The following is a 10,604-nucleotide window of genomic DNA, read 5'->3' as shown; positions in this document are numbered from 1 at the left end:
TCCTCTCCTCTCCTCTCCTCTCCTCTCCTCTCCCAACCCCCACAAAATTAAGAATAAAAGTAAATCTTAAAAATCAAAACAAAGGGTCATTCACAATAATTAATTACAATGAGTTAAAACTAAAAGAAAAAATAGAACTTTAGATCCATCAAAGGATATATTTCTTTGCAATTATATTTAGAACATTCAAAATTGTTTTTCTATGACACAGGTCACAAAGAAGCCCTCCAAAGAGCCAACCTCGGGCAAACTGCATTTTCTAACCACAATGACATAGAACTAGCAACCGGTAGCAATTTGAGATATAAGCCCCATTAAGTTCGGAAACAAAAGACTAAAACAGAAAAATAGTAAAATTACAAGAAAACCCCCATAATATTTGTAGCAGATCACACACACACACACACACACACACACACACACACACACTATGCAGTTTTGTGCAGGACAGATAGCATCAAAGGGGAGACAAGGGTCTCAAAACTCAAGAGAAATCACCTAAGGGACCAGGGGTTGCAAACAGTGCAAGAAACATAAGGCCATCAAGAAATATAATATAGGGCTGGAGAGATGGCTCAGCGGTTAAGAGCACTGACTGCTCTTCCAGAGGTCCTGAGTTCAATTCCCAACAACCACATGTTGACTCACAACCATCTGTAATGGGATCAGAGGCCCTCTTCTGGTGTGTCTGAAGACAGTGTACCCACATATATGAAATAAACGTGGCCGGGGGGAAGGGGGAGCTGGAGTGAGTGGGGCCAGAAAAAAATTAAATAAATAAATAAATAAATAAATAAATGTGTAATATTGGAGGTTATTAATAAAGCCAAGGACAATTCTGCTGGAGATATGTCTGGCAGGATTTGTAAAGGGGAAAAAAACCTCGCCCCCAGGGAGAGAAGCTATAAAGCAGACCGCATGCGAAGCAATAGCTACAGGCACAGCTGACTTGGAGATTTAAGCCAATATTATAAACAATCACGTAGCAATAACTTGCAGAGCCTAGATGAAAACTGCCAGAATCTCTGAACATAAAGCCCCCAAACCACGGAAATCTGAATAGAATAATAACTGTTAAAGAAATTGATCTGGGAGTGGAAACCTCCAAAGGAGGAGGAAGCGGGTGGAGGTGAGGCTGGGGGGACATATCTGAACATTCTTGGAGAAGTGTTCAGTCAAACTTCCAGAAAACAAATGAAACCTGTCACGTGAGTTGCTTCAGGAAGGAGAGGAAGTAAGATCAGTTGTTCCTGCTCAGGTTCTGACCAGTTAAAGAATCAAAAGGCAGGAAAGTCTGAGAACAACAGAAACCTCTGACAGGGCAGGAAACGGTAAGTCCGCCTTGCCGCCGCCTTTGTCTTGTCATTAACAGCTCTTAGGATTTAGTAACAGGTCATAAATGTTAGTAAAGTAGAAAAACAAATTCCTAAGGCCAAATTTTCTGCTTCGCATATATTTCCTCAATAGTCATTATATTCTGCATTAGCCAGAATAATCTTGTCTCCAAGGTGTCTGGGCTGTAATCCTTGGAATCTATGAATAAGGTTATGTGGCAAACGAAAGCAAGGTTGATAACCAGCTGGCTTTAAACACATAACATTCTCAGGCTTGGCAGTGGCAGTTCACACCTGTAATTTCCCCCACTTGAGGGACAGAAGCAGGCAGATCTCTCTTACCTGAGGACAGCCTGGTTTACAGAGCCTGTTCCAGGCCAGCCAAGGCTACATAGAGAAAGCCTGTCTCAAAAAACCAAACCAAACCAAGCCAAGCCAAACTAACCAACCAACCAACCAACCAACCAACCAAACAAACAAGCACAAAACCCTATAAGCTTATCCCCGGTTGTTCAAATGGAGCCCTTTAAAATATAGAAGAGGGAGTCAGAGAGAGACAACCAGAATGGGAGGAGCATGAAAAGGAGTTCAAGTTACAGCTTGGTATGAGGCCACAAGCCACGAACAGCAGGTCCCCTCTCCAACCCCAACACAGATGCTCCCCTCAGAGTCCCAGGAAGGCACTGCCTCAGCTGACTTCTTGATCTTAACCGTGAGATTGGTGTTGGGCTTTTTATCTACCCAGCTGAGTGGTCAGGGAATAAAGCCTGAGTTCCTGATTATGGTAATTTGTTATAACAGCAAAAAAAACATAATGCTTTATTGTCATTATTTATGTTTATTCATTATTTAAAATGTTAGGCCTTTTATGATTTTCTTGTTATTTCAACCATATTCATATGAATTTTTTTAAATCCTATTTTTTTCCCCACTGCTTCATCTGTTGAATATATTTTTCTGTTTGTGGCCTGGGACAATTTACTTAGTTCTTCTGAGCCTGAACGTTTTGTAACTCAGCCTTAATACATTTTTATTGCCGTCGTACACACTGAGCTGTGTATGTTTCTTGTTAAAGTACTAAACTGTGTGTTTAAAGTGTATGGTGTTGAGATGTTCAATGAGTCTTTGTCACATAAATAGTGAGTGCTCTTAACTGGGGCATGATGCTTGGGAGGTGGAAAGAGGAGACAGTCTCGTTGTTCTCATGGTGGGCACTCAAGTGGCTTCAGAAGGGTGTTATGGTTTTAATGTTTTGAACGGTTAGTCAAAAAAATGTACTTTTTACTTCTTGATTAGGGTCTAGATGTCCTTGCGTTTAACGGTATTCTAGAAAGTCCTGTATGACATGAAACCTACTCACCTTTGGTAAACTCAGGCATTGGGTCTTTGAGAGAGCATTTTGCCTGGCCAATGGGGAAATGTGTAGTTTTTGTTGGTTAGCTGTCTTCAAATGAAAAGATCTTCCTTTAGTCTCCTTTATAACTAGCCTGAAGCGAGAATCCTGCTCAGAAACAGGCAGCTAAGAATATGCCTTCCAGAATCAATCCTTACGGTGGAGAATTTGGTATTTGAGTCAGAGCTTGAAGAACCATACAAGCCGGACATCATTTCTAACCCCTGGTGAGCATTCATAGCACTGGAAGTTGCTCCATGGGATTCTGGGAGGGAAGATGTCATCAGCAGTCTCAGCCAGTGGCGAACTCTGTGAGCTACAGTGACGGGCAGCAGCATGTGAAGATACGTGCAGGGGTATAATACCATCCTGTGTGTTATAAGGATGCCCATCAGGTTTCTGGTTATATTTAAGGCCTACTCTGCAGGAGGAAACAAAACGTATGCCTGGTAGTGTAAATCTGACCAAGAACCAAAGGTCCTTTCTTTAAGGGTGTGGCCCCAGATAGGTCGACCACATTCCAGTGAGCTGCCTCACACCCATGTATATGAGCAGCACAGACTGGACTCAGTGATCTATAGAAAAACAAAGACAAGGGTAATCCGATCGAATTACATTGTAGACACGAATGAAAGGATCAAAAAACTGAGATACAAATACCGTGTTAAAAACAAAACTCAATGGGCTGGAGAGATGGCTCAGTGAGCACTGGCTGCTTGCTCTTCCAGAGGTTCCTGAGTTCAATTCCCAGTAACCACATGGTAGTTCACAACCATCTGTCATAGGACCTGATGCCCTCTTCTAGTGCGACTGAAGACAGCTACAGTGTACTCATATAAATAAAATAAATAAATAAATCTTTTTTAAAAAAATCAATGCATATGGCAAGTTGTAAAAAGAAATTAACTCAAATTTATCATCAGAATCCTCTGTATTGGAGTAAGGTGTCCAACAGAAAAATTGGGAACTATTAAAATAAGAATGTTGCTAGTTGTGGAATGCTGGGGGGGGCGGGGGGGGCTCATGCAGACTCGGAGTGCAGAAACTAATATTTTTCTGAGGAGCAGGGTGGAACTGTGTCTTGGGATTTGTAAGGGAAAATTTGGCATGGAGGTCGGTATCAGCTACAGGTAATACTATCAACTCTGCTTTCAGGGCGTGACCTAAGCAGCACAGGAAGAGGGCTGGATCTCATGGCTTGCTCTTCTGGAATGAGGCATTTGACCGGCAGGGAGCTTAACGCTGGGGACTCTGTTCAACAGGAGGGTATGGCTAAGGCTCATGTGCCAACAGGAGAGTTTGTTAATTCAACTTCCTTTAAAGGTTTATAAATTGTAACGAGCGTTGGTCCTGCTGGGACCCAGCTTGTGAGAATCTTTCTGATCAAAGTTTCTCTTTCAGGCAGGCTGCGGCTGACCAGGCTATTATCTGTGTTCAGAAAGTTCTGTTATCTTGCTCCAAGGGATTAGATTGCCAGTCTGTAATTTTCTTTATACAGCAAGCATAATCGCTATAAAATACGTCTTGATTTTCAGTAATCAGATTCACAGGAAGTTGCAAAGGTAGAATGTAGAGGCCCCTCACACCTTTCAGCCAGACTTCCTCAGTGCAGCACCTTAGGCAAACACAAATAAGGTCCACCACCATTTTTATGTCTATGACTAAGTAGCAAACTCAACTGTTGTGTAACTGAGCTCCAGAACCCATTTCTCTTGCAAAACTTCAATTCCCTCTATTAGACACCATCTCCCCATTCTCTGCTGGGCTAGTCCTTGAATCTCCCCTTCCTCCTGTGATTTTGCTTGTTTAGTTATCTCATATAAATGGAAATGTGCAGTGTTTATCTATTTTTAAGTTTTTTTTTTTTTTAAATGTATGAGTGTTTATCTGGGCATATGCATGTGCACCATGTGGATGCAGTGCCCAAGAAGGCCAGAGAGGGCGCCAGATCCACTGGAATTATAGACAACTATGAGCCACCATGTGGGTTTAAACAGTAGACCCCAGATAATTAAAATTTTTCTCAGGACTTCTATCAAAAGAATGAACAGGCTGAAGCCTGGAGCTAGCTAGAAAAAGAACTGCGAGATTTCATACAGTTTTGACATGGTGTCAAAACTTAGTGATGGACAGCACCACAACTTGACCTGGACTGCTCAGCTCTTGACTTCTGCTTAAACCTAACCCTTTTGTCAGTAAACCCAAAGTAGACTTGGGGAACGACTAGACCTCTGTTCATCATTCTTTCCAGTATGGCCACAATGAATACATTTGTTCTGCTTTTCTCTCTTTTCCTTATATTGGCCAATTGTGGATGGGCGGCCAAGCCTCAACTGGACCTACCAGAACCCAAGATTTTGTCCTAAATTCCTGATAATAATAACAGTGGACATTTGACCCACAACTTCAATAACAACCACCCAAGGAAGCTATCTTAACCCTCTGCAGCAGTCAGCCAGAATGGCTAACCACTAACTTGGCTGCTCCATTCTGTTTCCTGCTCCTCTTCCAACTAAGAATTGACAGGGAAAGTCAAATTTTCTCCTCAAAGCAAACATATTGGCGTTAGTTAGTTTGCTTGAGTTTCTATCAATGGGAGAGAAGGATACTGTTTTTCCTGTAATAGACATTGTCACCAATGGCCTCTGTTCTCATTTGAGGACATTTCCTTGTCTCCACTTGATTTCACTGTTCACCTGGTGATGTTGCCAATAGTGGTTGGTAAACGATACACATTTTGCATGAATTGTGTATTCTTCGCTGATTTTTGTGAGAAATAAATTCAGCACTTAATTGTTCATTGTATATGTACTTTTTTGTTTTGTTTTTTAGATAAAATTTCACTCACTTTTTAGCCCTGGCTGGCCTAGAACTAACTATGTAGACCAGGCTGGCCTCAAACTCAGAGAGATCCTCCTGCTTCTGCTTCCCAAGTGCTGTAATTAAAGGTGTGCCTGGAATATAAATGCTCCTTTTAAAGCTAACTTGTTTAGGATGCATATTTTTAACTGGCAAACTAGAAAATGACCCATATGCTTTAGCCATTTTTCTCCTCTCGAGACCCTCCTGCAAATACTTCAGTTGAGTTAAATTTTTGCTTGGTCAAAGCCATGACCCATTTCTGCATAATAATTCCTGGTAGGCATCATAGCAAATGAATAAATAATTAATTAAATAAATAAGTAGAGGGAGTAATGTTCCATCCATCCCTTGACCAGTGTCTCATACAGAGCCTGTGTGGCTAGGAGGACCTGAGGTCCTGCTTCTTAGTGGGTAGTCTGCAGTAAGAGGGACATGGCTACTAATCTAGACCCTGTTCCCTGTCTGAACCTTGAGCCCATAGGTCTGGATGTGATCGCCACAAAGAAGGCGTTAGGATCCCTGTCCTGACTTCTCAACATGAAGCAATGGGCCTGCGACAGTGGCCAGAGGACAAGTGCTTAAGACCCTTGGTGCAGACAATGCATAAACCTTATAAACAATGGAGCCAGTAGCAACACTACCCAAGGAAACAACATCCCCATCGCCTGATAGGGGGTCACAGTGTCCATTATATAAGAAGCCACCAAGGTGTTCGAAGGAGACAACCTGGTCCTCAGTGTAGTCCAGGGTGCCCTTCAGTGGGCCCTCAGATGCCTGTTTCACCACCTTCTTGATGTCATCATACTTGGCAGGTTTCTCCAGGCGGCATGTCAGATCCACAACGGATATATTGGGGGTAGGAACATGAAAGGTCATGTCACTGAGTTTTCTGTTCAGCTCTGGGATAACCTTGCCCACAGCTTTGGCAGTACCAGTGGATTCAGGGATGATATTCTGAGCAGCCCCACAGCCATCATGCCACAGCTTTCCAGAGGGGCCATCCACAGTCTTCTGAGTGGCAGTGATGGCATGGACCATGGTTGTCATGGATGACCTTGGCCGGGGGGCGGGGCTAAGCGTTCCTACCCTATTTCTAAAGAGGGCACGTCACAGAAGGGGCTGAGACATCATGTCTTAGTTAGGGTTTCTATTGTTTTGACAAAACACCATGACCAAAAAGCGAGATGGGAAGGAAAGGGTTTATTTGGTTTACACTTCCAGTTCATAGTCTATCACTGGAGGAAGTCAGGACAGGACTCAAGCAGGGATGGAACCTGGAGGCAGGAGCTAAGGCAGAGACCACTGAAGGGTGCTCCTTACTGACTTGCTTCCCTCCGCCCCCTGCCCCCACCCCCTGCCCCCACCTCCACTCCCTGGCTTTTTCAGCCTGCCTTCTTATAGAACCCAGGACTAGCAGCCCAGGGACAGCACCGCCCACAATGGGCTGGGCCCTCCCCCACTGATCACTAATTGAGAAAATACCTTACAGCTGGCCCTCATGGCGGCATTTTCTCAGCTGAGGCTCTTTCCTCTCTGATGACTCTAGCACGTGTCAAGTAAACACCCCAAACCAGCCAGTACACATCAATTGCACAAATCTTGATATAGGAACACGAGAAATATGACAAGATTATAGTTTCGCTCCTAAAATATTATAGCTCTCTGGTAACAGGTTGCAAAGAAATTTGTGTATTACATGTGTGCTGGGTGACTTTTATGTCAACTTGACTTGAGCTAGAGTCACTGGCGAGGAGGGAGCCTCAACTGAGAGAATGCCTCCAAAAGATTGGAATATAGGCATTTTCTTAATTGGTGATTGTTGTGGGAGAGTCTAGCCCATCATGGGAGGGTCCACTCGTGGGCAGAGGTCCTGGGTTCTATAAGAAAGCAGGCTGAACAAGCCACGGGAAGCAAGCCAGTGAGCAGCATTCCTCCGGGGCCTCTGCATCAGCTCCTGCCTCTGGGTTCCTGCCCTGTTTGAGTTCCTGTCCTGACTTTCTCCGATGTTTCCCCATCAGTTATTATAAGCCAAATAAACCCTTCCACACCAGTTTGCGTATAACCCTAACTAAGGCAATGTGTCTGATAAACATTTTAAAAAGTGTATCACACGTCTGACGAACACATTAAAAAGATCACGCGTTACAACCAAGTGGCTTCATCCCAGTGATATGACATTGGCTCAACATGTACAAATCAGTAATGTAATGTACATCATTGTAAATAGACAAGGGTATATATTGCATGATCACTTCAAGTGATGTAGAAAAGGCCACATATGCCCCCACTGAAAGCTCAAAGAGACACAGAGCAAGTTTTCTGCCACATCCAGGAGGAACCAGCCCTGTCATCACCATGGTTTGGGACATGCCATACCCATTCCAGACTGCCAGATCTCATCATTACAGCAGACTGTCTGTTGTCTTAAGCTACTGAGTTAGTGGTCATCAGGTCCAAAGGTGGTCTAGATGTCCAAAAATGAACTCACCTGGGCTGTAGGAGAATTTCTGGTGGTTAGATAAAAATCAGGAATCCTTGGGAACTTGTAAATGGGTTCCCATCTGCTAAAAGGAGCCACTTCCCTTACCTCTGGCAGAAGGGACACATGGTTACCTGTGGCTCCTATCAGCCTATCAGAGCCCATGCTGGCCTCCAGTCTCAAGCACCTGTCACACATCTCAAAGTCTATGCTGGCCTCTTAACCCCTCTTCTCTCCTCCCCTGAACTCCCCCAGCCCACAGGCTCCCCTCCCCCAGCTTCCCATCCATCTGTAACCCTGACATTCTGACTACGCTCCTATCTCTTCTCTTACTCTAAGGGATGCTCTTTTATTCTCTTAACCTGTTCTCTCCCACTCCTACTCTCTCTATCCCTATGCTCTCTCTGATGCTCCGTTCTCTATCTTGCCATCTCCCCTAGTCTCTCCCGACCTCTAGCTTCCCTAGCCCTAGCCATGTCTGTCTGCTGCTCATCCTGTCTACTATTTCTCTCCTCCCCCTCCCCTCTCATATCTGAAATGAAAACCTTAGCCGTAAGATGGAACAGTCACATCAGCGGTTTCTCTACTCCTCATATGCAGCCGTTGTTTTATTAGGTTGCAGTAGAAATCTAATACAACTAGAGTCCCGGGGTATTGAACCCAGCAAAAGAATGTAACTGTAATGTGTAAAAGTAGAGGTCCCCTCTGCCCTTCTCTCTCTGAGTCAGTTCCCACTATGTAGCCCTGGCTGTCCTGGAACTCACTCTGTAAATCAGGCCGGTCTCAAACTCATAGAGAATTACCTGCCTCTGAATCCAGTGTCCTGGGATTAGAGGTGTATGCCAATGTAGCCAGCAAGTTTATTTCTAAAATCACTAATTACCTGTGTGTGTGTGTGTGTGTGTGTGTGTGTGTGTGTGTGTGTGTGTGTGTGTGGTTTCTGGAAACTGAAGAACAATAGGTCCTTTGCAAGGGCAATAAGAGCTCTTAACTGCTGAGCCATCGCCCCAACCCCTTAAAAATCACTAATATCACACACACACACACACACACACACACACACACACACACACACACATATATATATATATATATATGAAAATTCAGTTTTACAAATTTCTTCTGCTGACTAGCTATTAAGGAATCTTCTGTGGCGGCTCTGGGGTCATCAGAGTCAGAAGGCATCTTGGAAATAGGCTACAGTTCCAAGTCTGCCTCCCATTGCATTTGTTATATGTACAACATGGGCAGCAATATCCACAGATTTGGCAAGATTTGTCTTGAGTGCTAACAATTTAAACTGAAGAGTAAGGCTTTAGCACAACGGTGAGGTGCTCACTGAACATGAAAATGTGATCCCTGGCCTCTCAAAACAAAACAACCTAAGAGCCTCTAAGGTATGCTGTCTCAATCCACCTTGTGCTGTTCCTACAGAAGCCTGGGGCTGGATAATACTTGCTTTTGTGACCCCTGGGACGAAGCCCCGAGGCTTCCCTTTTGCCAGGCGAATTTTCTCATTGACTTCTGCCACCAACCCAAAGACAAGGAGGACTTTGAGTTTCTGATCCTTGTCTTCACCTCCTGAGTGCCAGGGTTCCTGGCCTGTGCCACCATGACAAGTTAGTGGGGTACTGGAGATTGAATGTAAGGCTATACACATGCTAGCTCTGTCAAGTGAGCTACATCTCCAGCCAAGATTAGGACATGTAAAGAAATGTGTTTCTCACAGCTCCAGAGGCAGGAGTGCTCACATATACCTACATATAGTGAGCCCCTCTTTGTTGGCTTGCCTAAAGCAGATGCCAGAGCAAAAGAGGGCCAGGTTGTTTTAACAGCAACCCGCTCTGTGCTAATTAATCAGCTCCCTGGCTCTGCCCTACTGACCAGAGTACCTTGCAAAGGCCTTCATCTCTTTATACTACTACGGTGGCAATTACATTTCCATATGCATTTTGGAAAAGACATCCAAACCAGTGTTAGCCTTAGACACTTGCATGAATTCAACTTGACTGTGGGAAAACGCCCTCCCTCAACTGCCTCCATTTCCCCCTAGGGAACTAACATCCTTTTTCTTTTTTTCTTTTCTTTTTTCTTTTTCTTTTTCTTTAGCTTTGAATGTTATTGAATACCATTTTACCTATGTTGGGTAAAATTGTGAATTATTTAGAAAATGGCTTTGAACTCCTCAGGATGGATGGATATTATGAACCTGCACATTGCTGATGGCAAAAAAGTATAATTAAACCAACTGATGTATATAGATGCCTGTTTAAACCATGCCACCAAAGAGGTAAGTGGACAAAATCTAAAGACTGGAGAAACACTTGGTTAAGCACTATCCTCACTTGGTTAAGCACTATCCTCACTTGGCTATGCACTATCCTCACTTGGCTATGCACTATCCTCACTTAGCTATGCACTATCCTCACTTGGCTATGCACTATCCTCACTTGGCTAAGCACTATCCTCACTTAGCTATGCACTATCCTCACTTGGCTATGCACTATCCTCACTTGGCTATGCACTATCCTCACTT

The 10,604-nt window shown here is 43.9% G+C and overlaps 1 pseudogene; it reads right to left on the bottom strand.

Annotated features, from left to right (window-relative positions):
• Positions 1 to 6,099: 6,099 nt before the first annotated feature.
• Positions 6,100 to 6,636, bottom strand: LOC110317907 (annotated as a pseudogene).
• Positions 6,637 to 10,604: the final 3,968 nt, after the last annotated feature.

This window comes from Mus pahari, chromosome 3, assembly GCF_900095145.1.
Source record: "Mus pahari chromosome 3, PAHARI_EIJ_v1.1, whole genome shotgun sequence".
Classification (NCBI taxonomy): Eukaryota; Metazoa; Chordata; class Mammalia; order Rodentia; family Muridae; genus Mus; species Mus pahari.
The sequence above is the reverse complement of the archived record's forward strand: the minus strand, read 5'-3'. Positions and strand labels throughout refer to the sequence as shown.